The sequence below is a fragment of the Bactrocera neohumeralis genome, chromosome 6 (assembly GCF_024586455.1).
Source record: "Bactrocera neohumeralis isolate Rockhampton chromosome 6, APGP_CSIRO_Bneo_wtdbg2-racon-allhic-juicebox.fasta_v2, whole genome shotgun sequence".
Lineage (NCBI taxonomy): Eukaryota > Metazoa > Arthropoda > Insecta > Diptera > Tephritidae > Bactrocera > Bactrocera neohumeralis.
The window spans coordinates 36726576-36741211 of record NC_065923.1 but is presented as its reverse complement, the minus strand read 5'-3'; the positions used below and the strand labels follow the sequence as shown (position 1 = coordinate 36741211).

General features: G+C 40.2%; 1 protein-coding gene across 1 annotated transcript in view; it reads left to right on the top strand.

Moving 5' to 3' along the window:
* Positions 1 to 14636, top strand: part of LOC126763732 (uncharacterized) — a 179476-nt gene that overhangs the window by 148049 nt on the left and 16791 nt on the right. The gene's annotated exons all lie outside the window — the stretch shown is intronic.

Here is a 14636-nt window from a genome sequence, read left to right as displayed (position 1 = left end):
CACTATGTATCTAAGTGTATACACTATATATCTAAGTATACTTCATTTATATTTGTAAGTTTGTTTGTCGGTATCTGCGGCGACAGCAACTCTGCTCCTGCACACATAAACGAAGGCCGATTAATGACTTTTTAAATTCTTCTTAAGCTTGAAATATTCGGATTTCATGCGCAATTATGATCGTCTTGCCATTAGTATGAATGAAATATTTGCCCCTCAGCTGGCAGGGGAGTGGATATGCTCACAAATCTATGTGTGGCTGTCAATGTTTATGGCATACAGGCTTTTGGTTGCGTATACGCCTGGGTGTGTTTGTGTATGATTGAGAGGTAATAGATCATATCAGCTAAAGCTGCCATAAAGAACCGTTTAAGAAATGAAAAATTAGCCACAAAATATCAACATACATATGTTTGTAAAAATAACTGTAAACAATTTATGCCCATTACTTGGTCAATTGCGCATATTTATTTCGGTTATACAAAAACATACATTTTTATACTCTCGCAACAATGTTGCTAAGGAGAGTATTATAGTTTTGTTCACATAACGGTTGTTTGTAAGTCCTAAAACTAAAAGAGTCAGATATAGAGTTATATTTACCAAAGTGATCAGGGTGACGAGTAGAGTTGAATTCCGGATTCCGTCCGTCCGTCTGTCCGTCCGTCCGTCCGTGCAAGCTGTAACTTGAGTAAAAATTCAGATATCATGATGAAACTTGGTACACGTATTCCTTGGCTCCATAAGAAGGTTAAGTTCGAAGATGGGCAAAATCGGCCAACTGCCACGCACTCTACAAAGTTTTTTGTACATATCTCGAAAACTATATCTATGTCAACCAAACTCTACAGAGTCGTTTCCTTTAGGCATTTCCATATACAGTTCAAAATGGAAGAAATCGGATAATAACCACGCCCACCTCCCATACAAAGGTTATGTTGAAAATCACTAAAAGTGCGTTAACCGACTAACAAAAAACGTTTTACGGAAGAAATTGCAGAAGGAAGCTGCACCCAGGCATTTTTTTAATTGAAAATCTCAGGAGCTACTAGACCGATTTCAATGAAATTCGGTATATAATATTTTCTTAACACCACTCCTCCTTCCAATATAACGCTATTTTGAATTCAAATGCCTTTTCTGTATAATACAATATACATTAGGAACCAATGATGATAGCGGAATAAAACTTTACACAAATACGGTATTTGAAAACAAAAAATGACGTATAATGAAATCTCGATTATCACTTTATCATGCGAGAGTATAAAATGTTCGGTGACACCCGATCTTAACTTGTTCAAATTTATCATTATGATCAGAAATATACATATATATTTTTTTTTTGGCAAATTGTATTACATAAATCAATGGCATGGCTATCATAATCAAAGTGCACAATACAAAGACACGCCAAGTCGTTCACTGCCCTTTTGGTTTGGCTATCACAGCCTTTGGCTGGCGTAATCTATTGCAGTCACACTCCTGGCAGCCACAAAGGCTAAAGGTGCTTGCAACATTTTAGTTCAGTTTCTTTATTATTTGCTTTGCTTTTCTTTTCACGTTTCGTCCGTCTGTTTGCAAGCATTTCAGTAAACACTTTCTTTTTCGCTAATATAGCCTTTTTCGTCTCTTAACTTGACAGAAGTCACAAGTCAATGATTTCTTTGCTGAAGTTCAAGGTCGTTTCGATTTAACTGTCTGTTGCGCAAGAACGCGTCTATTTCGTTTGCTTTGATTACTTACTGAGCATACAAACATTCGCCTTTCGAAACACACTTTTAGGATAAAGCATGAAGAAACAAGTGCTTGAGTGTGTTTGATTGCGGAGGACATAACCTCATTTTTCACACTTATTTGGATAGAATTTGAAGGATATATAAATAGAAAATATTATATCAGACATTGAAGTAGTTTTTTGTCTTACACTTTTCTTTTTGTTTGGAATGCTATAATTGTTGATTCAAATGACATGAAATGATAAGTGTGGACCAAATTATAATATTAAATGAAACGAGATATAATGTTAACTACCGTTATACCGAAGCTAGTATACCCTCTCTACGTGAATTTCTTATTGCATAAAAAAATTATGTTTGTTTTGATTTCGATCGGGCAGTTTTTATGTAAGTTGTATGCTATGGTAGAAGTACTTAAGGCAGAGTAATGTATTCATTCTCTTCTTCCTGGTGACTTGCTTTTCATCCAACACTGGGAAGGGGATTTTTTTGACAGCAAGAGGCAGCGAAAGCCGGAGTTCGGAACCTAACACAATCCCAATTCGTATCTCTCCCAGGGAGTGACTGCTGCCTAATATACTGTACATGACTTAGTTGTGTCATGATTTGAGCTGAGGCTTCGCTGACACTTTCCATTTACCAGATGACTGACACAAGCGTGCTGTCAAATTTTGCACCGAAAAACTACCGCCAAGTGAAGTTTTAAAATTTTCCCTTATATTTGTAAAACGAGAGCTTTGAAGATTTACGTACTCAGAGTCTTCTATGCACTATGTATGTATAAGTCAGACAGTACGGACTACGGTCGTGATGGAATCGGAACAGATAACTTCTAAAGCATTCGTGTCCACTCACTATTTGGGTTAGGTGGAAGTCTAGGTCACCATGTTGTCTATCTGTACACGAATGGATGTCCGGGATTTGTATGTGGATCCACCGTAGTTTGGTTGAGGTTTGCCACCGATGTTGCCTCATTGGGATGCTTTTGATTCTCTCCTCTTTTTTTACGCCTACAAACGGCTTTGATAGCTCGTTCAATCGTGCGAATTCGTCTCCTGGATGTGAATGGGCGACATACTAGCTAGAATTTCAGCAGCATCGCTTTATCGTTCGGAAAGCACTTGTCACTCGAATAGCAATGAGTCTATGCACAGCGTTTATTTGTTTTGCATATGCCCTTATACTACACTCCCTGTATATATCTTCTTCTACCATTGCTAATGAGGTACCTGGCGGTAGATATAAAGCGTTAGGGGAAAAGGTTTTTTGAAAACAAAACTCGTTATGTAGATAAATAAGGAAGAAAAGCGGAATGGCCATCAGCCCCAATGACTTTCGGAGAAGTCGCTGCTACCACCGGCGACCTCACCGAGTATAGTTGCAGTGTCTTGCATCTGTAAATCCCGCTTTGCAACGTAGAGGCTCTACAGTCGATGAGGATGCGTAGAAAGTGTCAATACCACTGAAGAGAAGAAAGAAGAGGAAGCCTTGTTACCTTCTTGGGAGGATGTCAAATGTGTTTTGTCTGTGGTAAAGTCTACGCCGAGGGAAAATGTACGTAAAGAGGGGTAGAAAGCTGAAAGGCTTACGGCGAAGCCAGACGAAGGAGAAAAATAATTATATGCGCCTACAATAGAGACAAACTTTTATAGGCACACATGCCTATACGAATAGTATATCCACTGTCTTGACTCCTAACCTAAAATATAGAAAGAGTTCTAGAAAATAATGAATATGTTCTGGTCGTCTTTCTATAAGTGGAGCATTCAACAATGTCTTGATAACGCAGAGGTTGACAGTCTGGAAGTCGTCCGGACAGAGCCTGCCATGATAGCATGAATAAAAGCTCTACTGAGCTGCAGGAGGATTAATGCGGAATAGAAAGATGCCTGCTATATAGTGACAGGGAAGTTCTTAGACACAATAAGTAATAAGCAACAGACGTAAATGCCTATAAGACGAATATGGTACTCATTACAAGGAGGTAGAAAATCTCGACACGGAAATCCGAGCCGCTCAACAGGTTTGAGATAACAATTAATGAGCATCCGAAATACCTGGGAATAATTTTAGATAACAAATTAGTAAGGAAACTCAATGTGGAGGAGAGACTGAAAAAGGCCAGGGGTGTCTTGTATGAATGTTAGAAGGTGCTAGAGTCTGCATGGGGCCTATCATCTGGCCTCATGAAATGGCGGTACATAATTTTGCTTAACTGTGCTTTGGTGTGGTGGATGGTTGCCAGCAAAGTCTCAGATAGATAACCGTTGGAGCCGATATAGCGACTAGCTGTTCTGCATAACGGGAGCGCTAATAATCACTCCAGGCTAAACTAGAAAAAGTACTAAACCTAACACCAATCGACATTATAGTAAAAAAACTCGGCTGCAAAATTGACGGCGATAGATGACTTCTTCACAAGGACCTACGGGAATAGCTCAATAAGTGGGTAACCGCCTCAATGAAATAGACCACATATCCTCATGCTATATTTGGAACAGAAAGTTTCAAGTCACACTCAACGATGGTGGATGAAGCAGTAGTATATGACTCGCCAGCATGAGTCACAACATTAATTCAGACGGAGTAAAAATGGCTAATGTACTGGAAGCCGGATTACATTGCTCGGAGGTGGATTTCCCTTCAAACCTTCGGTATACTGAAGTATATTCAAGCTGTATATGTACTGGGTTCCAGTGCATTATACACATAGTTGACGAGATTGTCAAAAGTGACATGCGCTTGGTTACCGAACGAGTACAAGATTTACGAAAGTCACTTAAAACGATACATAAGGAAATTTCCGAAAAAGCTTACAGACGGATCAGGGCGAGATTAAATGCTTTAAATAAGTAGGCGTGGCGAGCTGAGTCGATTTAGCCATGTCCGTCTGTCAGGCATCGCTAAAAGCTTCAAACATATTGCTCTGGCTTATAGCTGCATAATATAGATATTCTTTAATGTTAAAAAATGGACTTGTGAAGGGCATAATGAGCAGCAGAGATAAATTGAGAAGGTACAATATCCTATAAGAGTTTACAGTTTCTAGCGTACGCCGATGACATCGATATCATCGGCCATAACAATCGAGTCGTGTTCTGCTTTCTGCAGACTGGAAAGGAAACGAAGCAAATGGGTCTGGTAGTGAACGAGGAAAGACGAAATATCTCGCGACTTGGCTTCTACGTCACTGTTGACAGTCATAACTTCGACTTGTAGATAGTTTCGTCTATCTTGGAACCAGCATTAACAGCAACTTCAGCCTCGAAATCCAACGCAGAATAACTCTTGCCAACAGGTGCTACTTTAGACTGAGTGGGCAATTGAGAAGCAATGACGTCTCTCGACGAACAAAGACCAAACTCCATAAGTAACTTATTATTCCCGTGCTGCTATATGGTGCAGAGGCATGGATGATAACAACATCTGATGAGTCGACCTTAGGAGTTTTCGAGAGAAAGGTTCTGCGGAAGATGTATGGTACTTTGCGCATTGGCAACAGCGAACATTGGCATAGTAGAGAATTAGAAGAAGAATTAGAGTGAATTAAGAGACAGCGGCTACGCTGGCTAGGTCATATCGACAGAATGGATGAAAGCACTCCAGCTCTCAGAGTTTTCGAGTCTGGGGAAGCGAAAAAAGAGGAAGACTTTCACTGCGCTGAAAAGTCCAGTTGGAGAAGGAAGGAGAGAAACTCCAATTGGCGCCAAACAACGAAAGACTGGCGCGCTGTTGTAAACACGGTATTTCGTTGCCTATGTATTCTGCTTTCTACTCAATAGACAGTTTTACAACATTCTTCTGATATATCCTAACCATAATTTATATATTCGCTGAGCCCATGGTAGTGGAAACCGGAAGCCAGTTGCAGGTCTTTAAAAGTGTCGAATTGATAAAATTAGAGTGACGAAGGGGATGAGTCACGAGAAATTTATTTTCATATTTACATTCGCTGTTTCATCCGCAATGTGAACACAGAAAAAACGGAAATGAAATTGATGCAACGTCACTTGGAAAAAACAATACATTACACCACAAGCGTGCGCACACATACACAAGGACGACAAATGAGTGAATTCGTGCGTATTTCAGCAACAGGAATAAACCGCATCGAAGGGTGAAACAAATCTCTCGGGCAAGCGCGGGAATTATCATGGCGTATACTAGCTAATTGAATTAGCGGTTTGAAGCCCAAAGGATAGCGGAAGCAATGCCAAGCGCACGTGCCGTTACAACAAACCCCATATGCATGAACGCAATTGTGTGGGAGTTTTAGATACCGATAGAACACAAACACATGTGCGCCCGTAAATGCAATGAGCCACAAACGCCATATAAGTGTATTTGGGCATGTTTGCTCACATTCCGGTGTATTCCACAAATCCTGCAAACGCATTTGCGCTTCTCCCCTCCTCCTTATCAACATGTGCATGCAAGCGGAAGTAATTGCCTTGTTCATACCCACCACCCACAATCGTTGTTCCAACCTACATACTGTCGCGCAGCTGAGCCCATAGGCAAGTTAGGCGTAGCGCGAGCAGAGCGAAGTCCTTGCTTGGCTTCCGTACAACAGTTGCATTGACAACCGTTACTAAAACCTCAAACGTATTTATTAAACACATTTTGAGTGATGACTTTACCATTATTCCGAGAACTGACATCAAAGTGTGCACAGTGGATACCCAGCTCTAAGAGATAAATCGTTTGTACTGGTGGATCCAGTCAGCCAGCCTTCAAAATTAAGTATGCTTGTGCCAAATTTTTTCCACCTTTTCCTAACTTTTTATACTCTCAACAGAGTAAATTAAGTTTGCCACGAAGATTGTAACACGCAGAAGGAGACGTCGGACATCCTTTAAAATATACCATAAGTATAAAAGAATAAAAGGAGAGAGAGCTGAGTTGATTTAGCAATGTCTGTCTGTCTGCATATACAGAAACTATACCTTAATTTTTCAGATATCGTTCGAAATTGTGCTCTCGCTAAAACTGATAATTTGTCGAAACGTCCGATAGCATATAACGGGTTTTTCAATAAGGGCGCTACAAAGCGCTCTTTATTCCAGTGAAAGTTCATTCGATGCCATTATGTATGAAAATCGATTTCTTTTGCATGGCCAATATGAGCGCGCTTTCAGAAGTTCAGACGCTGAACCCAATTTTCGACGATTTTCGAGCAGAAATCAGCCGATACTCCTGCAATTTCACGTTCGATATTCGTACGAAGTTCATCAATCGTCGCTGGCTTGTTCGCATACACCATAGATTTGACGTTGACCCTCAGGAAAAAGTCTAATAGCGTCAAATCTCACGACAGAGTCGGGCAATTGACTGGGCCATTTCGTGAGATAACACGTTCACCAAACTTGGTTTTCAATAAATCGATTATGACAATCGCTGTGTGGCTTGTAGCGCCATCCTGTGAGAACCACATATTATCCTAGTCCATATCGTCCAATTCGGGCTAAAAATATTTTATTATCATTGAGCGGTTGCGATTCTTATTCACAAAAACGTGACAGTCTTGATCATCACGGAATAAGTACAGCCCAATGACGCCGTCAGCCTATAAACCGCACCAAAGAGAAATGACAAAAGGCAGGAAATGTCAGAAGACCGATAGAGACAGCAAAAAATTTGGCATGGATTATTGCCTAAGGCGTTGGCGCAATCTTCGAAGTTTTTTTTCAGATCGGACTACTATATGATATGCTACACAAACTCAACGATCAAAATCAAGTTCTTTTATGGAAACTGCTTATTTGTGAAGAGTGTTGTTGATTTGGTCCAGCCGATGTTGACGTTTTTTCTTGTTGTGAATACAAATAATGGCAGACTAGACTACTCCGAATTAGTGCTAAGTATTAGCGTATTTGGTTTAAACTTTATGTTGATTTAACTATCGCTTTAACAAAAACTAATACCATCAGGCCATAAGCTCCGGTAAAACACAGGGTAGTATTTCGGGGTAACAGTGAAAAACTGCCATTGAAATTGTGTCCTCTTCAAGCAAGAAACTAAGCATTGTTATCTTTACTTCCGCCACATCAATTCCCACATGCTTTTGCAGCTTTAAATTTTTATTTGCTCCGTAGCGGTATTAGTGCCAGCCGAGGGGGCAAATTGGCAAATATGATGGATAAAGACGGTTTATAATTTTTGAGAACTGTGAGCACAAATCATTGATTTAGTGTAGTCAAATAAAGCGAATTCTTCACATTCGTTATATGTATATTTAAGGAGAGGAAGAGCTAAGTTCGGAACAAAGCAAGTGTTCTGCGCGAAGTTGCGATGCTAAGTGCAATTTTTTAACTGTAATAATTATAAAGAAGTCAAGATCATGCTGCAAATAAATGAATTTGTTCCAGTCATTTCTGATATATGAAATTTCTCATAGAAAAATTTTGCAGTTACATATATATTAGTGTGCTGTTGGCTGCTTTCAAGTCTACTTAATCAATGACAAAAGTACTTCAGATAAAGTCGTGAAGTCATCGAAACATTGCCTAATGTGAGTCGTCTACCTACTCCCGAAACGACCATCACTTTGGATGCATTTACAAATTACGACTACGTCGAAAACGCCAAAAGCTATTCTATTTCAAATGGAGTACCGCAAGTCTTGTTTTTAGGGCTCTCATATGTGGACGACTTATAATGAAATAATGGGCGCATAAGCTGGCAAAATGTAAAACTGAAGTCTAGACCATAAACAAGAGGAGCTAAGTGAGAAGAAAGGATCAGCAACCTCACAACTGAAATCAACAAACGGTTACAAACCTCATCCAAAGGAAGGTGGACGCTAGAGTCCCGCTGCTACTAGAACAGCCGTTGCAGACTGAAGACGTATTCGCTGATAGATAATCCGCCTCCATTGCTAGCTAGGTCAAAGAGGACTGAATTTACACAATAAGAGGTTGAGGGCCACCCGCTCTGGTATCCATAGGGAGGGTCCTTAGAGCCACTCTCTCAAAGCCATGGTCTATGATCTCCTTGGAGTCCTTGAGATGATCGAGAGCCTTCCCATTAAGCAATAGGAGCGCTTGCCGATAAGGTTCCTCGGTTCACTTGAGCTGTATAACCCGTCAATCGGGTGTAGACAGCGGGGTAACAGTACCTAATAACCCTAAATAAATAGAAGGTTCTAAATTTTTCCTTCAGGTGAAGGGTTCAGCTTCACAAAAACCGCAGAAATTGCAGCAGCTATCTTTTTCCACTCTTCATGGGAGATGATACCATCGTCTCTACTGTGGTGGCATACTGCAAGTTCAATGGAATGCCCTCGCTTGGCGACTTTATTAACGTTGGGGCCTTTTACCAAAAGAAAGGTTTCTACTTGAGGGATCTTTGTCCACTCAGCACCCTTATGGCCCACTCTAGCGAACTGCCTGTTCAGCCTTTCTGTCGTTCCGACTTCTAATTTTTTCTAGTGTGTTCCCCTTCCTGTTTGTGTCATTGTACCAGTAGTGTTTTCAAAAGAGATTACTCTTCTAGTATTGGTGATTCTGCCGTGTACAGTTACCCTAGTTTTGTTTGAAGCCAATGGATTTCTTGCATCTTACCAAAGTACTTTTCTTTCCTAGTGGGACTAATGTAGGTGTACCCGAAATAGGGGCTGCATCGGAATCATTAGTAGCCTTGGCGGTTGATGGTTCCGTCACTCTGGGTACTACACTTTCACGAATATATCTGGGTGAGGCTTGTGAATTGCGGTCACTTCTCGACTACCTTTTTTCTTCATTTGTTTTTAGTGTAAAATTAAATGGTCCTGAGTTTGCTTCTCACCAGGTCAAACCAAGGATTGACACACACCCTTATGGTGTAGTGTTTTAATAACCGATCAACGCCAAGATGGAGTCTCTCAACCGCCACTTACGAGTACTACACTACACTTACTGACGACGGGAAGGGGACAATTTTTGAGGTCTGATATATTTTTAACGGGACGGCGGCAGTTTTGACATTAGCCTATCAGTCATTTTTGCCAAGTGTCACATAGCGTATTTAGGAAGCAGAATAACGCATATACCAGCCCAGGCTTAAAACAGAAATCCAAAACAAGACCGTAAGTTATTGAGCGTTATCCAGGATGCATAAATAAACAAAACTAAAACACGAAATTTTGTAAATGAAAAACGAGAAAAACGTTAACTTCGGTTGCACCGAAGCTAAATACCCTTCACAGGTGCATTTCTGTTAGTAACTACATATGTGTTCAGTTTGTATGGAAGCTATATGCTATAGTTAACCGGTCTGATCAATTTCTTCGGAGATTACATTGTTGCTTTAGAAAATAATATATACCAAATTTCGTGAATATATCTTGTCAAATGTGAAAGTTTTCCATGCAAGAACTTGATTCCGATCGTTCAGTTTGTATGGCATCTATATGTTATCCGATATCGGCCGTTCCGACAAATGAGCAGCTTCTTGAAGAGAAATTGACGTTTACAAAATTTCAAAACGATATCTTAAAAACTGCGGGACTAGTTCGTATATGTATATACAGACAGACAGACGGACATGGCTAAATCGACTCAGCTCGACATAGTGATCATTTATATATATACTTTATGGGGTCTCCGACGATTCCTTCTGGGTGTTACAAACTTCGTGACAAACTTAATATACCCTGTTCAGGGTATAATAAAGGTATAATATTGGAGGTGTGGCAGGTGTATTGACACTCTGCTTAAAATACATAGCGGCATCTTAAATTTCTTCTGAATTTCTATTTTCAAACTAAACAACTTGTTTGTTTGTTTATTTCACTGAACAGCTGTACAAACACACGTACATACATATCGGTATATCACTGTAATACATATTTATATGTATGTACGTATGTATGTATATACACGAACTTTTATTTTCACCAAACAGCAGCACCCAAGTATAACTCAAGCGTACATACATATATGTATGTGTCTCAAATCTCCAAATGTTAACCAAGAGAACCATTGTAGGCAAGAGCATAAACGTTGGCACGAGAAGAGAGCACGCCATGGTGAATATAAAAATCCCATTATATCAGTAAAGCTGTGATAAGCTGCTTTTCCACCCTACAAAACCAGAGAGTGGTATTTGTGATTCACTTTGAGCAAATAAACAAATTGAAAATTATAAAACACTATAAAATGCTTGGATGAATTATTTCTACTAAATGTGAATTACAAGCGTCTGTGGTGAGAGAAAACTCAACTTAAAATAGCTGCACCTATGCTCTACTTGCTTGTGTTGCTTGACACGCACAACGACGGACGGTGGGGCCTCATTCGCAAGATGACATTACCTATGTATGTATATATGTATATACAAAGTGTATGCTTTAATAATATACATATGTATGTATTTAGATAAGATAAACGTAAGACAATCTTTTGGGGCGTTGTGCGGGTACACGGTGAATGAGCATTTGGCTCAGTAGGTTTTTGTGTCAATACACCCGCTGTCAATGGCGCTCGAGTACTACAGATGTGCTGAGTAGTAGACTGCTCAGGCTGAGGAGCCGCCTTGCGGATTCATGAATTCATGAATTCACTGACAACTGTGACCTTGAATCAGTACTATGCGCTGGGCTGACGAACTGCCTGCTACACACAGAGTCAGAGAGAAAGTAAAGCGCAAAAGAGAAGCGGCCAATTACTTGTGTAAGTGATACACAGAGGCAGTTCGGCCAGGAGTGGCAAGTCGCAACAGTCGGGCCTTCGAGGGCCGACTGTCAAGGGAGCAATTGTCTTCAATAATTTAGCGCATGTAATAGGTATGCCATATGAAGTAACAAAGTGAATTGAAAGTTGCAAGAAATGTTGGCCACCGGCGGGACCTTATGTTGGCACGCGGGTATGTATGTAGGTCTAAGTTGGCCATTGTGCGCCAAAAATACAAGAAAACTTTAACAGAAAATCAGCATTTGCACAATTCCTGCATTCTGGGCCTGTGTTGGCGCTTTTTAACTACGAATGCGCCGTTTGGCAGAAAGCACGCTCCAAACTTTAATTGTGACTTTTTTGTGCTGCGAGTTTGGGCCACCGAGTGTCCAAATTGGCCTTATACGTTTGTACTCGTATATATGCTCGATGAATATGGCGGCATTTAGCGAAAGTGAAATCAACTTTCGAACACGGTTCGCAACAAAGCGCGCTGACACAAATTTGCGAGAAAGTTTTTAAAATGTTTTTGCAATCAATGCACAAACTAGAACACGATGATTACTTTAAGTAAAAGATTTTGTGATTCTGTGCCATTCTAGGCCAACAGTGAAACGAAATGTTGGCGCAACAACAACAACTGTAGAACATAGAACAGTAGAATGAATGAAAGCGAATGGCGCTGTGACATAGGATATGCGGAAATAAGAGGCTACGATTGGCGGCAGGGAGGCGTAGCAGGCATGTTTTGTTGCCAATAATGTCAACAGAACGGAAAACAGTGCGACTTACATGTGGCGTTTGCCAGCGCAAGCGGAGGCCTAATAGGGCGCAGCCCAACAACAATGCGAGAGCTCATATATTCGCTTTCTGTGCCAACACACAACTCAGGTTGGAGTCGAATGGGCCCGCAGCGGGCAAACCAATGCGCTAAACAGCAAGTTGTTGGATTACTTTTTTCCACATTGCCACATTTATGTGCATACGAGTATATTGTGAGAATATGTGTGACATGGCAGTGAGCGTGTGCATGCATGATTTCGAGCTGCATTTATTATATAAAGAGCATGCTTGCTCTTGCTAGGAAAAAAGGCGCATACATGCTTACAAATATGTCAGCTGCTTTAAATGGACAAAGATGGAAAAAAATATTCCTGAAATATGTGTAAATGTATGGTATATGTACACATGTAACTAACGTTGAGCTCTACTGATTCGTACTATTAGTGAAATTACTTTTTGGTTGGCTTCCAAGTGGAACATCGAGGCTTTGCTTGATTACTTACCACAAATAGATGACTGCCATTTCGGATTATTTATTAATTGCAATCTGCATTTTTAATATAAAGTGGTAAAGAGTGGGGGGGGGAGGGGGGTTAAGTGTCTGTTGAACTAAAAGTGATGTTTTAATATGTATACAACGGGTGATCCAAGTAGAGGTACTTTTTTCAGTAGTTTTTTTAATGACAGATCGTGCGTGAGTCGTGTCAAGCTGGCATGTTATTTTTGTCATTTTATCATGGAAAATCTTATGCCTGTACAACGTTTACAAGTCATGTAACTTTATTACGAAAATTCACGCTCTGCAATGAATGTGTTTCGCGTGCCTCGCTCAACTTATGGTTAACATAATCTCTTATTGAGCATACTATTCGCACTGCCATCACTCATCTTGAGACTTTGTATTCATTATTGGATAATATTCGATCGAATAGACCACGCCCAGCATGCAGTGAAGAAAATATAGCAGCCGTAGCTCAAAGTGTACACGAAGACCGTGAAGACTCGATTCAGCGCTGTTCGTAGCGCCTTGGAATGAAGTATAGAACGTCTTGGCACATTTTACGTCGAGATCTTAAACTGAAACCGTAGAAAATACAGCTTTAACAAAAACTGAAGCCGCTCGACCTTTCCAAGCGACATCGCTCCACTTTATGGGCTCCTGAAAATTTCCAAGAAGATCCGACGTTTTTAAACCATTTCTTGATCAATGGGTATGTAAACAGGCAAAATTGTCGCATTTGGTACAAAGAATGACCTAAAGAGATTCAAAAGCTGCTATTTTATCCAGAAAAAACAACGGTTTGGTGTGATTTGTTAGTCGGTGGAATCGTATGTCCATATTTCTTAAAAGATGATGGCCGTCATGATAGCATCATCTCGAAGACATTTTTCAACAAAATGGCGCTTCCCACACATCGTATCAATGAATGGATTTGTTGAGAGAGTAGAATACTTTGTTGAGCAGATAATTACACGTTTTGGGCCGGTCGATTAGATCGTGGCACTCAGAGGATGGACCATCTGAGGCGCAACCGCATCAAGCTTTTCAAAAAATAAATGCTTAAGAATGTTCTTTCGAATGATAGTAAGCATTCCCCATTAGCCTAAAATTTTCAGTGTTTTTTCAATAAAAAAAGTAGGAAACCTCGAAATGGATCACCCTTTATTCTAAGCAATAAGAGATGCCTATGAAATAATAAATTATTAAGCGGAGCTTAAGCATGCCATCGATATAAGCAAAAAACAAAAACGGAAGGGTGTCAAAAATACCTGTGAACTAGGGTATAAAATAGTTATGCAGAAACTCGGAGTTCGCACAAAGCTGTCGGACTTAAACGTTGCCAAAATGGATCACATCGTAAGCGCAAAACTTAGTGAACACGAACGGGCTATAAGACTTTCGGAACAACTAACAAATCGTGAGGCAAGGACGGGATCATAGCAGAAATACTTAAAATAGACGGATAGGACGGCCAGCAGTTGACTTAAATATATAAAACGTCAGTCTTTAAGATGGAATATTCCCTGAACTTTAAAAGAAACAACAGCATGCATAAAAGGAGTATGCTGATGGCAAGCTGGAATCACATTTTTCCTTACTGATTAGTACACATGCTCGACACAGCGAGACAGCTTTATGAAAAGCGACTTAAACCTAGACTGATAGCGGCTATCAATGAAGCTGTCGGGTTCTCGCCTAGACAGCACCGTTTCAACTCTGACAGGTCACTTTTAGAATCCCTGGAAGAGTCCTTAAAAGTGAAGAAGGCATGCAGCGTAGAATAAAAACGAATAGACCTCAGATGTTCGAAACGCTTTCAACAGCGGCAGGCGGGTGAATATTATCGATGGTTTAGAAATAAGTTTTAAAATCCCCGATTATTTCGATGCTGTGATGCGAAGATATCTTATTAATAGACATCTGCTGCACCATACTAGAGAACGATTAAGGCAAATAGCGATT